The following is a 15,375-nucleotide window of genomic DNA, read 5'->3' as shown; positions in this document are numbered from 1 at the left end:
ATGGATGTGTATTTCTGCTGCTGAATATTGTACCCGGATATCCACAGTAGGACTCAGTATATTTGTCTATGTAAACAAATTTGATGATGCAGGAACAGACCAGTCGATCCATCAAGTCTGCCACATGATGGGTGAAGATGCAGCAAGTATTTTCAGTAAAGTTAACTACCTTCTACAAACTGTACCCAATCAGGAATGGATATTAAAATCTCAAAAGAGAAACAACATTCACTATATCACTAGAGGAACTCAGCAAGCCATGCAGCATCTATGCAGGGGAAACCAACAATCGATGCTTTGGTTGGAGACACTTCATCAGGCACTTAAAGGAAAGGGATAGAAGCCAGAATAAGAAGGTGGGGTAGGGGTAAAGTGTAAGTCGGCTGAGGTGTAAGTGAAACCAGGTGAGGGAAAAAGTAGGTGGGTGGGGAAAAGTGATGAAATAAGCTGCGACGTGGTAGGTGAGTGAAGGGCTGGAGAAGAAAGAATCTAATTGGAGGGGGCAGTGGACAGTGGAAGAAAACGAAGGAGGAGGGGAGCAGAGGGAGGAGATGGGCAGGTGAGGAAAAGAGAAGGGGTGTGACAGTATTTCTCCAACACTTTTATGTGTTCTCGTTAAGATTTTCAGCACCTACCAAATCTTTTGTGTTTATGATCTACTATATCAATCAATAAGTCATCCCAAAGCTTTATTCCTTCCTAGGAGAAGATCCACCCAATAACCTGACTAATTCCACCCTGATGTATTTTACCTGAGATTTCAGCTCTTTTCTTTAACTGAGATACCTTCCTTCCAGTCAATTAATTAAATAATTAAAGGCTTGCTTGGTGTATTGGAAAGCATGCAATAGACCTGCCTTTCAATCCTTTAATGAATTAATAATCCTTTTTTAGCCTGGAGCTTATCATGGTCACAAATAGTAGAAGACTCGAAAGCATCAAAGCACAGACAAACGTGTTACTTCATAGGAAATATAATGTTACAAAAGCACTAACAATAACTGGAAGTTTAAAAGCTTTGAAAACAACAATGCAATGAAAAGTTACACCTGCCATATTAAATTCAAGTATTGAGTCACTCTTGGGTCCAGGCCACTTTAATGCACAATATTTTTTGAACATAAAAGCATTTCCATCACTTTTCAAAATGTGTTCACTAAATTTATTGCTGAATCCAAGATTCAAAGTACATTTATTATCAAAGTATGTATGCAGTACACAACCCTGAGATTCATCTTCCCATAGACAGCCACAAAGCAAAGAAAACCCTGGAAATCGTTCAAAGAAAAACATCAAACCCCCCCACCCCAAATCGCTCAAAGGGCAAGAAACAGGAGCGAGAAACACAGAATATAAAACACCAAAACAAAAGAGTCCAGGCTTACTCATTTCAGTTCAATCCAGAGCTGCAGTTCATTATCTACAAGCCGCCCTGATCAAAATCACCCAAAATAGCAACAAAAAGGGAGTGAGCGGAAACCAGAAGCACATCATAATGTGTACTAGAGTCCAATCCATAACTGCGTCAACTAAACCTTGTCCAAGACTCAGAACTGCAGCATAACCTTCCAGCAGCATCGAGCGAGAGGGAGAGAGAGAGACCTTTGCTATGGGTAACCTTCAGCTGATCCTACGTTTGACGCAGGGCACTTTATCCAGTGGCTGTGGTTTCATGTCCCAACTCGAGAAGTTTGAAAATAGCATCCAATTTAACAGACTGGAGTACTGAGTGTGTACAGATCTCACGGTACTAAGGAAATGGCACACTGTCTGTGAGCCAGTACGTTGTTAAAGAGTCAGCAATGAGGCAGTAATACACTCTTAGAGAGGCAGTACTGAAGACTCATCTGTCTTCTCAAGCAGAGGTAAAAAAAATCACAGTGGATCTTCAAAAAAGAGCAATGAATTTATTCTGGTATACTGAACATCTACTAACTAACCAAGTCAAATTTATTGGTTATGATTTAAAGCAGTTTTAGAAACTTTAATAAATTGCATTTCTTACAAAGGTACCTACTATAGAGAAATCTGAGCTTGATAAAGGCATTAAAAAATTCCTTCACAGTTAGTTTCTCAAAAGTTCAACTTATAGTCCCAAAACTGTTCAGGACTCCTGTCTGTGATGTATTTTCAAAATAGACACCATCTAACAATACATTAGACCAATCATGGTGACCCTCCCTTCATCAACATTCACGATTATAGTTCACAGTTAATTCCTGCCAGTTGGAAGAAGGTTAACCTGTACAGAGCTATAGATCATTGAGCAGCCATAACCTTCAAGAAAGACAAAGGGAAAAAACAAGAAAAAAAGTTACATTTCACAGGAATCAGATTGTTCCAGAAACAGAAACAATAATTGCTGAACATGTTTAATTCTGAATACAGTAGCAGGAGTTTTCGTACCCAGAAATTTCCGGTTTTTTATTGTAAGATTGTTAAGTGAAAATCTAATTGAGGGATTACCAATAATGGAAGTAAGTTACCAAATTAAAAGACAGATAACAAGTGAGGGGCAATTGAGACTGTAAATCCTGATTTTCTCTGTTATCTACTTGAACTGAATGAAGCCTGACTGGACCCTTTCTTAAAAGATTAAGAATGGCCTCGTCTCCCAGATCAAGCTGTTGAGACCAGTGAGGGAGGTCGAAAACAGATAGCAAGCCAGACTGATGGGGGCATCTAAACCTCCTCAGTGACTGGGATGCAAAAACTAATTGTAAACTTTTTATTTTTTATTTCGAACAGTAGAGTTGAATTAGTTATCCCAATACAAAGTGTTGAAGGATGCCAAATGAATGATGCACTTGGCAGACTAATCGTACTGTGAATCCTAACCAGACAAGAGAAAGCACAAGCAAGGTAACTGTGCATTAGGAGAATTAGAATTATCAGAAGACAAATTTGCCTGCCTGGGAATGGGGGAGGGAGAGCAGATTCACCATTTTTGATAACAACGTAATTAAAAGAAGAAATACCAACAATCAGGGCATTGAATAATGAATCAAAACTGTTGGATGTGAGGGGTAATTGTTAATCTTTAAGCTCCTCGAACTTGCTTGAACAGCAGAAGCACAACCAGGAATTTGGGAAACTGCCAAGTTTGTGGCCGCTGCAAATTTTACATCCATTAACAGTAATGGATAGAAATCACAAGAACCACAAACTGAATGCATACTTGAATGCATAATCAGTGCTCCTTGTGATTGGGGGGTGATGGGATTTATCCTTGCCTACAAGAGTAGTTACTGGGGAGACTCAATGTGCCAATAGAAATTATGCCAAGAGCAGATTAGCATTAACTCTCCAAACTGAAGAGACAATTTAGGGAGAAAAGCTTTTTTTTTCTAAATCCCAAATATTTTCACTTTGGCATCTAATATAAATAGTTTGAATCAATTTACCTTTCATATTTGTTTTGTCTGGATGACCTTTACTCAGTAAGGCAGCAAACTTTTGGTATTTAAGAAAAATGCATTTATAAATTTGCTGATAGATAGATAGATAGATAGATAGATACTTTATTCATCCCCATGGGGAAATTCAACTTTTTTTCCAATGTCCCATACACTTGTTGTAGCAAAACTAATTACATACAATACTTAACTCAGTAAAAAATATGATATGCATCTAAATCACTATCTCAAAAAGCATTAATAATAGCTTTTAAAAAGTTCTTAAGTCCTGGCGGTAGAATTGTAAAGCCTAATGGCATTGGGGAGTATTGACCTCTTCATCCTGTCTGAGGAGCATTGTATCGATAGTAACCTGTCGCTGAAACTACTTCTCTGTCTCTGGATGGTGCTATGTAGAGGATGTTCAGAGTTATCCATAATTGACCGTAGCCTACTCAGCGCCCTTCGCTCAGCTACCAATGTTAAACTCTCCAGTACTTTGCCCACGACAGAGCCCGCCTTCCTTACCAGCTTATTAAGACGTGAGGCGTCCCTCTTCTTAATGCTTCCTCCCCAACACGCCACCACAAAGAAGAGGGCGCTCTCCACAACTGACCTATAGAACATCTTCAGCATCTCACTACAGACATTGAATGACGCCAACCTTCTTAGGAAGTACAGTCGACTCTGTGCCTTCCTGCACAAGGCATCTGTGTTGGCAGTCCAGTCTAGCTTCTCGTCTAACTGTACTCCCAGATACTTGTAGGTCTTAACCTGCTCCACACATTCTCCATTAATGATCACTGGCTCCATATGAGGCCTAGATAATACAACCATTGCAGACAGAATTTCAGATGCTGATGAAAGGGCATACAGGAACAAGATAAATCAGCTAGTTGAGTGATATTTCAGCAATAATCTTGCACCCAATGTTAGTAAGACAAAAGAGCCGATTGTGGACTTCAGAAAGGGGAAGATGGGGGAACACAAACCAATCCTCATAGGGATCATAGAGGGATCAGAACTGGAGAGAGTGAGCAATTTCATGTTTCTGTGTGTCAATATCTCTGAGGACCTAACGTAAACACAACCTAATGATTCAGCTAAAAAGAAGGCAAGACAGTGGACATACAAATGTTTGTATTCCATTAGGAGTTTGAGGAGATTTGATTTGTTAACTAAAATACTACTTCTACAAATGTACCGTGGAGAGCATTCTGACTGGCTACAGCACCCTTTGGTATGGGGAGGGAGGTGGTGTACTGCACAAGATCAAAATATGTTGCAAAAACTTGTAAAAATATTCAGCTCCATCATGGGTACAAGCCTCCATTGTATCCAAAGCATCTTCAAGGAGCAGTGCCTTAGGAAGGCAGCATCTATCATTAAGGATCCCCACTACCTAGGTCATGCCCTCTTTACACTGTTACCATCAGGAAGGAGATACAGAAGCCTAAAGGCACATACTCAGTGATTCAGGAACAACTTCTTCCCCTCTAACATCTGATTTCTAAATGGATTGTGAACCCATGAACACTACTTTTTTATTTCTGTTTTTTACATTGCTTATTTAAACTTAACTACTTAATAGACATATATGCACTGAATGAAACTCAGGTTTTTTTGTTTTCTATATTTGTTTATCATGTATTTCACTGTACTGCTGTTGTAAAGTTTTCCATAGGTTCTGCCTGGCCTGCTGAGCTCCTGCAGCATTTTGTGCGTGATGCTTAAGATGAATTTGAAAGCCATGTGCATGGTTCTTTAAATAAAATTAATGAAAATAGAAGTTCTGCCTGGTTGACTTTCAATTCCAGCAAATAACTTGCTACCCACTTGGGGAAATTTGCAGAAGCCAATTCATTTATCAAGTATTATTACGATGAAGGAGGAAACCAGAGTGTCTCAAGGAAAGGCACATGATGACAGGGAAAATATCTAAACTCTAAACAAACAGGAATGGAAGTCAGGATGAAACCCAGCTCTGTGGACTACAAAGGCGTAGTGATAGTTACCATGTTGCCGGGCTGCCCAATGTAGTTGATCACTGGAATGGCAAGTTGGAGCATAGAGGAAATCTGAGCAGAACTGACCAAATGCCTTTTCTCACCCTTAACTGTTTCCCCTGAATATAATACATCAAAATAAAGCAATCAGTCTAAATATATTGATAAATGTGGACAAGTGTTTGCTATGATGAATATTTGAAGATGGGCCGGGCCTTATTTGTTTACTGTTGAGCAGGTGTTCCCAAACTTTTTAATTCCATGGACTGATACTATTAAGTAAGGGTCTGTGGACCCCAGGTTGGGAACCCCCGCCGTAGGGTTGGAAATTCTGAGGTAGTTCACAATAAAGATTTAAAGATTAACTTTATTTCTCACATGTACATCAAAACATACAACGAACTGTGTTGTTTGTGTCAACAACCAACATGGTCCGAGGATTTGCTGAGGACAGCCCACAAGTGTCAGCACCCTTCCGATGCCAGCGTAGTCTTCCCACAACCTACTAACCCTATTCTGTACATCTTTGGAACATGGGAGAAAATGGGATCTCCTGGAGGAAACCCGCGCAGTCGTGTGGAGAACTCCTTACAGATAGCAACGGGAACTGAACTCAATATTCCGGTCCTGAATATTCCAGTTGTTATGCAAAATGGCTACACTACTATAAAGGGAGAAAGGGAAGGCCAGACTTCAGTTCAGAGTGGTCCTTGCAAGAGATCAATGTATTTCATTGTTAGCGGTTCATCTATGGTGATCAAGATATTTTGAGGACTTGTATGGGAAACATCACAGGATAGACTTAGATTTATGAGGAGAGGAGCTGAGATACCCGGGTGGGGAGTGGTGGGGGAAGCATAGGATGGTATACATGATAATCAAATATGTATTGATTTTTAAAACTTTTCCAGTGTGAAAGAAACAGTTTTAAGCTAAATTAATTTAGTTTCCATCTGAGTTTGAACGGCACTCTAATGAGAATGATTTGTTATGCAAGGAATCAGGCAATGGTTCCTGTTGGTGAAGAGAGCAGAGGATTAATACATTTTTAATTGACACACTCTGGTCAATGAGCCTAGTTGGATTAAATGCACTAGAGCTGTGTGTAGAGAATGCAATGCAGGATCTACCCAGTGATACTATTGATTCTCAGCTGAGTTCAGAAATTGTACTGGTTGCTCCAGAAGTAAAACAGCCTGTGTTGGGGGTGGGAGGTGGAATCAAATTTCCAGCATCAAATGAGAAAAGGGATCTTTACAATGGGTTAATAGATATTTAGAAAACATGGTGCAACTGATACTGTGAGTAACCAGGGAAAACTGAAGGGTACGAGTAAGGGAACAGAGGTACAAGGCTGATGTACAGGGGGTGAGGAGGTTGAATAATACACAGATGGGACTGAAAGACATAGGGGCTGAGGTACAGAAAGTTACTAAAATGAGTCTTCAGAGATTCAGGGTGAGAGATCAGTAGACCCAGGATATAGGATGCATGGGAAGCATTACAGAGGAGACTAAGAGGGACTGAGATATATGGGGGAATAAGATGGTATACATGGGAATGAGTTAAACAGTACACGTGGAGAGATTAAGAAGAGGTATACAGGGAGATATTATCAGACATAGGTTGGGCAAAGGTACAAAGAGGAGTATTATCGAACAGGGTAGGCATGAGGTATACAGGGAGGTATTATAGAACATAGGGTGGACATGAGGTATACAGGGAGATATTATCGAACATAGAGCACACATGTGGTATACAGAGAGATATCAGACATAGGGTGGACATGAAGTATACAGGGAGATATTATAAAACAGGGGTGGACATGAGGTATATGCCGAGATATTATCAAACATAGGGTGGACATGAGGTATACTGTACAGAGAGATATTATCAAATGTAGGGTGCACATAAGGTATACAGGGAGATATTATCGGACATAGGGTGGACATGAGGTATACAGAGAGATATTATCGGACATAGGGTGGACATGAGGTATACAGAGAGATATTATCGGACATAGGGTGGACATGAGGTATACAGAGAGATATTAAATGAGGGTGGACATGAGGTATACAGGGAGAAATTATCAGACATAGGGTGGAGATGAGGTATACAGGGAGATATTATCAAACAGAGAGTGGACATGAGGTATACAGGGAGAAATTATCAGACATAGGGTGGAGATGAGGTATACAGGGAGATCAAACCAAAATAAAACATTATCAAACCAAATAAAATATTATGAGACACAGGGTGGGCATGTGGATTATAGGAAGATGTTATGAGGTACAGATGGAGCTACAAACTCAACCATGTTGCTTGTACACTCAAGACCAAATTCCCAAAACAGTCATTCTAGTTTGGGCTCTGACAAATGAAGATATTGCCAGGAAAACAGAGGAAATGACTCTAGGTGAGCAAAGTGTCCATGAACAAATGCAACAACTCCACTGTTTCCTTGGGGACAACTCAAAATGGAGAAGGACAATTCAGGGATAACATCAAGTACCAGGAGTCCATGATCAGGGTCGACCTAAGCAGCAGAAAGTGTAGACCAGCTCTCAGGCTGCCCACCGCACCCCCACCCCCCACGTCAGTCCCATATTGCCCCATCCATGGAAGAGTCTTGGGTCCCCTCAGAGGCTCCGTCAGCTACCACAGAAACCCGCAAAACGCCAGCCGGCAAAGAAGGTGGTACTTAGAGGTGGTCTGAGATTTGAGTGGGTGCGGGAAGATTCCGAGGAAGGGGAGGAGCTAAAAGATGCAAGGGCAGAGGCGGGACACGTCTTGAAGGTGAGCCAGCGGTTAAATAATTAAAACTTATACATGCATATGTAACTTTTTGTTAAATATTGGCTGCAGGGAGGAGTGGTCGAGACAGGCAGCAGGTGAGATTCATCTTCAAGCGCACAGTGTCGATGTCAGGAGCCGGTCAGTGTAGACCTGAGTCAGAACTGGTGTTGCCACCGCACTGGCGGCGTTAGAAAGCGATGGCCAAAACTGCAGATTAAGTTTTGATATTGTTTAAAGCGTCAGTCACATGCTCACAGGGCCATATCTCCATACAAAGCCGTCCTTGTGGTGCCCAGCGCCTGAAGAGGATTAGACGTGAGCCGCTCTCCGCTCTCCGCTCTCCCGGCACGCGGTACATAGTACACGGTAGGTTCTTGAAGATCGTCCGCTCGCTCTGTGAGAGCACAGACTGAATGGATATAACTTGCAAACTGAATGAGTATATGTACAGGGTGAAAAAGTTCTACTGTTGTGCTGGGTAGAGGTGTGTTTTTCGATCTCTGATATTTGTGAATGAATCAGCGATGACTGCACAGCGGGCAGGGGAAGCTAGCGTGTAAACTCTGTGTCCGCCTAATACGTGGAAGAACTTGCAATATCATTTAAGAACCACTGAACGCAGGAAACGCAAGAACTGTTCTTTAAAAAAAAAGGTAGTGAAGCTTTTTTTTTTGTCTGTGGGTCGTTTCGTCCAATTTTGATTTCAGCCCTCAGTGAGACCAACTTTTAACTGCTAAACGGATGCTTCCCGTTTGCAAAAGACATGTCGGTCAGTCCAGATTAACAATCTGCTGGATATCTTTAGGGGGTCCAGTGGTGTCTGTGGGTGTTTCGGGTCGAACCCCTGCATCAGGTGTGGGTTAGATGGTCGGAGGTCGCTCCTTGGTTACATTACGTCAATTAGCGCGTTTCAGCTTGTCATGACTATTGTATCCGGGTGGCGTTTGTGTCAGAGCGAAGAGTGTGAAGAGAGTGTTCAAACTCCTTCCAGCTTTCCCATAAGAGAGAGGGGGAAATTAACACTTGCGCTGAAATGCACGGACTTCTTTGCCCGAATAATGGATTTCCATTAATCTTCCTCGTTGCCCCCGAAGAGGAAAGAACGTGTAGTTACGGACTAAAACCCTACCCCGACTGACCCATCAAACTTCTCTCATCCCGCCCCCTCTCCTTAAATCCACATGTCCATTCACTGGAGTTTTTCCATTTCTATGTTTTAAAAAAACTTTAAAGGCAACCAGAAAAACTTCAATTTAAACGGTATCTCCGATGCCCAGACGCATGGACAAAAATCTACCAAAAACTCCACAGCAGGTGTTAATTGAAGGGTAAAGGCTTTGCCACGGGGAACGTTTCTGAGGGAGGGGTATATAGGAGAGGAAATCAGTTCCTGTCCCTAGTGCAGGTGAATCACAGTGTTTAAATAAATCACTTCACCCTGAAAGGAATTCTAAAATATTCTCAAACAGGTTCGAAACTGAGTCCGCACGTATGCAATCCTGCAAAGGGATATGTTAGTTTTCAAAATGCAGACTCGCCAGACGCATCTCATACATAGGCTGGTTATTTACCCACAAGAGAGGTTAAAACAAAACTGAGATTTGCATATAATATATGGAATTTATAATAACAAGAACACTATTGGCAAAATATGTTCTGAAAGAATCTTAAGTGTGGGTTTGAAAATAATGTTGTATTTTGTGAAATGGCTCCAGAGGCCAAAGGACATAGTTGAACTCTTCGTTCTTAAATTCATTTGAAAGATGAAAAGGTACTATAAGGTTGTCTTCTCCTGCAGGAACCTAGAACCAGGAAGTATAGAGTCAGGATAAGGAAGTGCTCATTTAAGACCAGGATAAGATGTACATTCTTCAAAAAGAGAGTTGTAAGCCTTTATCTGAGAAGGATATGGAGTCTCATTTTTTGAGTATAATCAAGACTGAGGTCTAGATTTGGAATGTCTTTTGAAGTGCTTTTACAAGTACTGTTGCCACAATTTTGTGTTAATCATAATCATAATTCTTCACAAGAAAACGCCATCTACACTCCACCACGGGATGGGATTGGAAAGATATTGTCCTTCTGGTTTGTTCAGTTGACTCATAAGCACCTTTTTAATTGCTAGCAGTTGTAAGGAGTGGTGACTGCACTCCTTCCAGCTCACAATATTAAGGAACATTTTTTCCAGAGACCAGAGCTTAACTTTTTTTTTGTCAGGTACTGAGTAACCAAGCAGAAATTCTACAGTTAAAGCATTAAGGGCGGTCTTTCCAAATTCAGTAACAATAAACTCTCCACATCTTCATTGTGCATTTGTGTTCACCTGGCGAAAAGTGGAGGTAAAAGTAGCTTCATTAGTTAATAAAATGTCTTATAAATAATAAACCTAATATCCTTCCTACAAATCACTTTCAATATGATGAAACATATTTTCACTGAATCCAGACTTCACTTAGTTTTACTGTTTAGCTTTCGATCACAAATGCAGAGAGATTTGGTGTGCTCAGTTTCATTCAAAATATCTCAGTGTTTTGCAATTGTTGCTAATCTGGTTTAGTGCAAACTTGTTGATATTATTTATTAAAGATGTAACTATGTTTTACTTCGTTGGAGTCAGTAGAAGAAAAAAGTTGCTCTTTGGCAGAGCTTTTAACATCTCCTCAATATATCCAAAGCACCTCATTGCTTGGGTAACTCTGCAGGAAATTCAACAATCAATTTGCACACAAACTCCACAAAAGGGTTGCAAAGGGGATTGAGAGTCCTCACGCAGGATTCTCGAAAAGTTAATTTGCAGGCTGAGCCAGAGGTAAGGAAGACAAATGCAATGTTAGCATTCATCTTGAGAGGATTATAATATAAAAAGCAAGGATGGAGTGATGGGACTTTATAAGGCGTTGGTGAGAGACCACATTTGGAGTACTGTGAGCATTTTACAGCCCCAATATCTAAGAAAGGATGTGCTGGTATTGGACAGTGTCTAGAGGAGGCTTACGAGAAAGGTCCCAGGAATAAAGGAGTTAACATATGAGGAGTGTTTGATGGATCTGGGCCTGCACTTGGTGGAATTTAGAAGAATGAAGTGGGGGGGGGGGGTTCTCATTGAAACCTATCAAATATTGAACTGTCTAGAGACAGGCCATAGCAAGGATGCTTGCAACAGTGGGAAAGTCTAGGACTTGAATTCATGGCCTTACAATAGAAGGGTATCCCTTTAGAACAGAGATGAGAAGTATTTCTTGAGCCAGAAGTTGCTGAACCTGTGGATTCACAGATGGTAAGTCATTGGGTATATTTAAAACAGCAATTGATAGGTTCTTCATTAGTAAGGGTTTCAAATGTTATGGGAAGAAGGCAGGAGAATGGGGTTGAGAGGGAAAATAAATCAATTATGATCAATTGACTCAATGGACCAATGGCCTAGTTCTTCTCCTGTGTCTTAAGGTCTATTTACTAAAGGGTTCAAGAAATCAGTTGGAAAGGTGATTTACGGTTGGCTATGATTATATTGAGTGCTGGGAAACACAAGTACTCCTGACTTTTGAGTTCTTATTGTTTCAATTCCCTTTTCATTTTCACTTACCCCTAATTTACTAATCTCTTCCACACTTAGAGCCCTCTGAGTTATCTACAAGTCTAATCTGGTTTTTTAATCTTCCCAGATTTAATCACCACTATTGTGAGACAGAGTTCCAACTTCCAAAGCCCAAAGCTATGAAAATTCCTTTCTATATACCTCTATCTCTATGCTCCTTAAAACTGATTAAGCATGTGATCATCTGCCCTAACATCTCCTCAGATAGTCTGGTTTCAGTATTATTGATGATATCCCTGTAAAATTTTCCAAGATATTTTTATTATGCTGATAAAAATGGGGTCTATGGTGGTCATGGAACTATAAAGCATGGATCCAGACACTTGGGCCCAACAAATCCATGCTAATTATGGTGCCCAATAAATTCGTCCCAAATTCCCGAATTTGGTCCATTTTCCTCTAAGTCCTTCCCCTCCATGTTCCTATTGAAGTGCTTCTTAAATGATACTATTGTACCTGCTTTAAACATTTCCTCTGACAAACTATTCCAAATACTCGCAACCCTTTGCATGGAAAATGTTGCCCCTCATGTCCCTTTTAAATCTTTTCCCTGTCATCTTAACATCAGTAAGATAAAGGAAATGCTGAAAGATTTTAGGAAAACTAAGCCTACACTGCTCCTCGATACAATAGATGGTGAGGACGTGGACGTGGTGATGACCTTCAGGTACCTGGGGGTAAACCTGGACAACCAACTTGAGTGGAGCACCAACACAGAGGCTGTGTACAAGGGCCAGAGACGCCCCTACTGCCTGAGGAGACTAAGGTCCTTTAGAGTATGCAGACCTCTCCTTCACATGTTCCACCAGTCTGTTGTTGCCAGTACAATCTTCTATGTGGTGATGTGCAGTTGATGCTATGTTGGCATCAACATGGGTGATGCCAACAGACTCAATAAACTGATTAGAAAGGCTGGCTCTGTTATAGGAGTCAAACTGGACAAACTGGAGACTGTGGTAGAACAAAGGATCCTATGGAAAATCCTGGCAGTTCCAGACAATGTTTCTCAGCTTCTGCATGCCACCTTGGCTGAACAGAGGAACACTTTTAGTAATAGACTAAGACAACTGAGCTGCTCCAAAGACCACTAAGTGAGGTCATTCTTACCCTCGGCCATTAGGCTCTATAATGAGTCAACCTATAGCCAGGGAAGTGATGACCTCCTCCTGTTAGATTGTTTGAGGTAACTTATTTTTATTCTTTCTTTTCTCTCTTCTAATATTTGTATGTTTGTTTATCTGTGCACTTGTAATACTACTGTGACACTGTAATTTCCTTTGGGATCGATAAAGTATCTACCTATCTATCTCAACTCTATGACCCCGTGCTTTGAAACTCCCCTTACCTGGAGACCCATCTATATTATCTATGCCTCTTATAATTTTAAACATTGCTTTACGATCACCCCTTACTTTCCCACATTTCAAAGAATAAAGATATTGCCAGTCCAACCTTTCAATATGACCCAGGCCGTCTTAGATCTTTTCAGTACACCTTCCAGTTTAACTACATCACTCCTATAACAGGATGAACAGCACTCAAAGTACAGCCTCACCAATGGTTTATACTGTATAATTGCAATATGTATTGTCCCAAATCCTATAGTCAGTGCTGTAACTAATGAAGGCCAGCATGCTGAATGCCTTCTTCATCACCCTGTCTACCCGTGATGTTGTGCTCACTGAGGTTTGCACTTGTACTTGGAAGTCCTCAGGCCCATTACAATCCCTATACTCATAGTATAACTTCTGCACAGGTTTGACTTGCCAAAGTGTATCACCCCATACCAATCTGTATTGAAATCTATTTGCCACTCTTTGGCTCACTCCCTAACAAATCAAAATGTGATTATCCTCAAATTTACCTATCGTTTTGTGTACTTATATCCAAATTGTGAATGCAATTAATGAATAACAAGGGCTCAGACAGTGAACTCTGCAGCACACAACTAATCACTGGCCTCCATTCTGAGAAACAACCTTCAACCAACCCTTCGCTTTCTACCTCTGAGTCAATTTTGAATCCACCTTACTAGCTCTTCCTGGATTCCATGGTGATTCCATAAATTCAATGTTGCCATTGTTGAGCAACTTCTCATTTCATGTCACTTTAGCTTCTGCCTTCTCTGTTGACCATCTTCCATGTCGATCAGGTGAAATTGCACTTACTAATGGGGATCCAACTTGGAATATCTTGTCTGTTCTGATATACTGTTGATAGAGGAGAATGACATTAGCATCTGCAGTAGTTCTGCTCCATGAGACAACTCCTGCAAGAACAATATTGAGCTGTTTGGAATAAACTCATCGGTTACATTTCCACAGCCCTCGAGTAGAGAATTCCAAAAATTCCCACTCCCTTGATGAAGAAATTTCTCCTCATCTCAGTCCTAAATGCTAAGATATGACTCTTGGTTTTAGAATCATTAGCCAGTAAAACATACTTACTGTTCAGCTTGTCTAATTTCATAAGGAATATTTAAGTTTCAATGAGGTCTCCTTTCATTCCTCTAGAATACAAGCTGATTCCATTCAATCTCTCCTCATAAGTTATCCCTAGAACCAGTCTAGCAAATCTTTACTGTATCCCCTCCATGTCAGGTATAGCCTTGTTCTGATAAACATACAGTAGTCTAGGCGCAATCTCACCAGTGCCTTGTTCAATTTCAGTAAGTTAACTTTACTGTTGAAAGAGGCAACATATCATTTGCTTTCCCAATTGTTTGCAACAGTTGCTTGTCAGCTTTCATTGACCTGGGTACAAGGACTACTGAGCCCATATGAACATCAGCATTATGCAATTTCTCCCCATTTACAAAATACTTTGTTTTCCTGTTTTATACTGTCAAGTGGGTAACTTGATGTTCTTTTCTACGTTATACTGGATCTGCTATATTCTTGCCCTCTCAGCTGGTCTGTATTTCCTTGAATCCTCTTTACATGCCTCTCCTCATTCATAGTGCCCATTTGTTTTGTTGAGCTTAGTGCGAGGTGATTAGAAAGTATTCTAACAAAGTTTCAAAGTACAGCAAAGTAGCATAGCAGTTAGTGCTATCACTTTACACCACCAGCGATCACTGATCAGTGCTTGATTCCTGCTGCCATCTGTTAAAGAGCTTGTAAATTCTCCCTGTGACCTTTTGGGTTTCATCCAGGTGTTCCGAAGAAGGGTCATGGCCTGAACATTGTCCGTTTTTCTTGTTTCCATAGAAGCTGCTTGACCTGCTGAGTTCCACGAGCATTTTGTGTGTGCTGCTTTGGATTTCCAGCATCTGCAGATCTTCTCACATTTTGTGTGTTGCTTCACCCGAGTGTTCTGATTTCCTCCTACATTTTACAGAAGTACCGTTAGTGTTGGGGTTAGTAAGTTGTGAACATACGCTAGATAGCGCTAGAATCATGGCGACTTGTGGGCACTTATGGGCTGCCCCCAAGCACAATCCTCACAGATTTGATTTGACGCAAATCGTGCGTTTCACTGCGCGTTTCCTTGCTTCAAAGTACATGTAATAAATAAAGTCCAGTTCTGGTCGCCTCACTATAGGAAGGATGTGGAAGCATTGGAAAGGGTACAGAGGAGATTT

At 40.8% G+C, this 15,375-nt stretch overlaps 1 protein-coding gene across 4 annotated transcripts in view; it reads left to right on the top strand.

Moving 5' to 3' along the window:
- The first annotated feature begins 8,079 nt into the window (after nt 1-8,079).
- Nucleotides 8,080-15,375, top strand: part of slc16a4 (solute carrier family 16 member 4) — a 93,654-nt gene continuing 86,358 nt past the window's right edge. The window contains exon 1 of one of the 4 annotated variants that reach the window (XM_073030521.1): nt 8,080-8,197. The gene's annotated coding sequence lies outside the window, so the exon portion shown is untranslated. The other 3 variants (XM_073030523.1, XM_073030520.1, XM_073030524.1) reach the window with 3 other exon arrangements.

Source organism: Hemitrygon akajei, chromosome 27 (assembly GCF_048418815.1).
Source record: "Hemitrygon akajei chromosome 27, sHemAka1.3, whole genome shotgun sequence".
NCBI lineage: Eukaryota > Metazoa > Chordata > Chondrichthyes > Myliobatiformes > Dasyatidae > Hemitrygon > Hemitrygon akajei.
The sequence above is the reverse complement of the archived record's forward strand: the minus strand, read 5'-3'. Positions and strand labels throughout refer to the sequence as shown.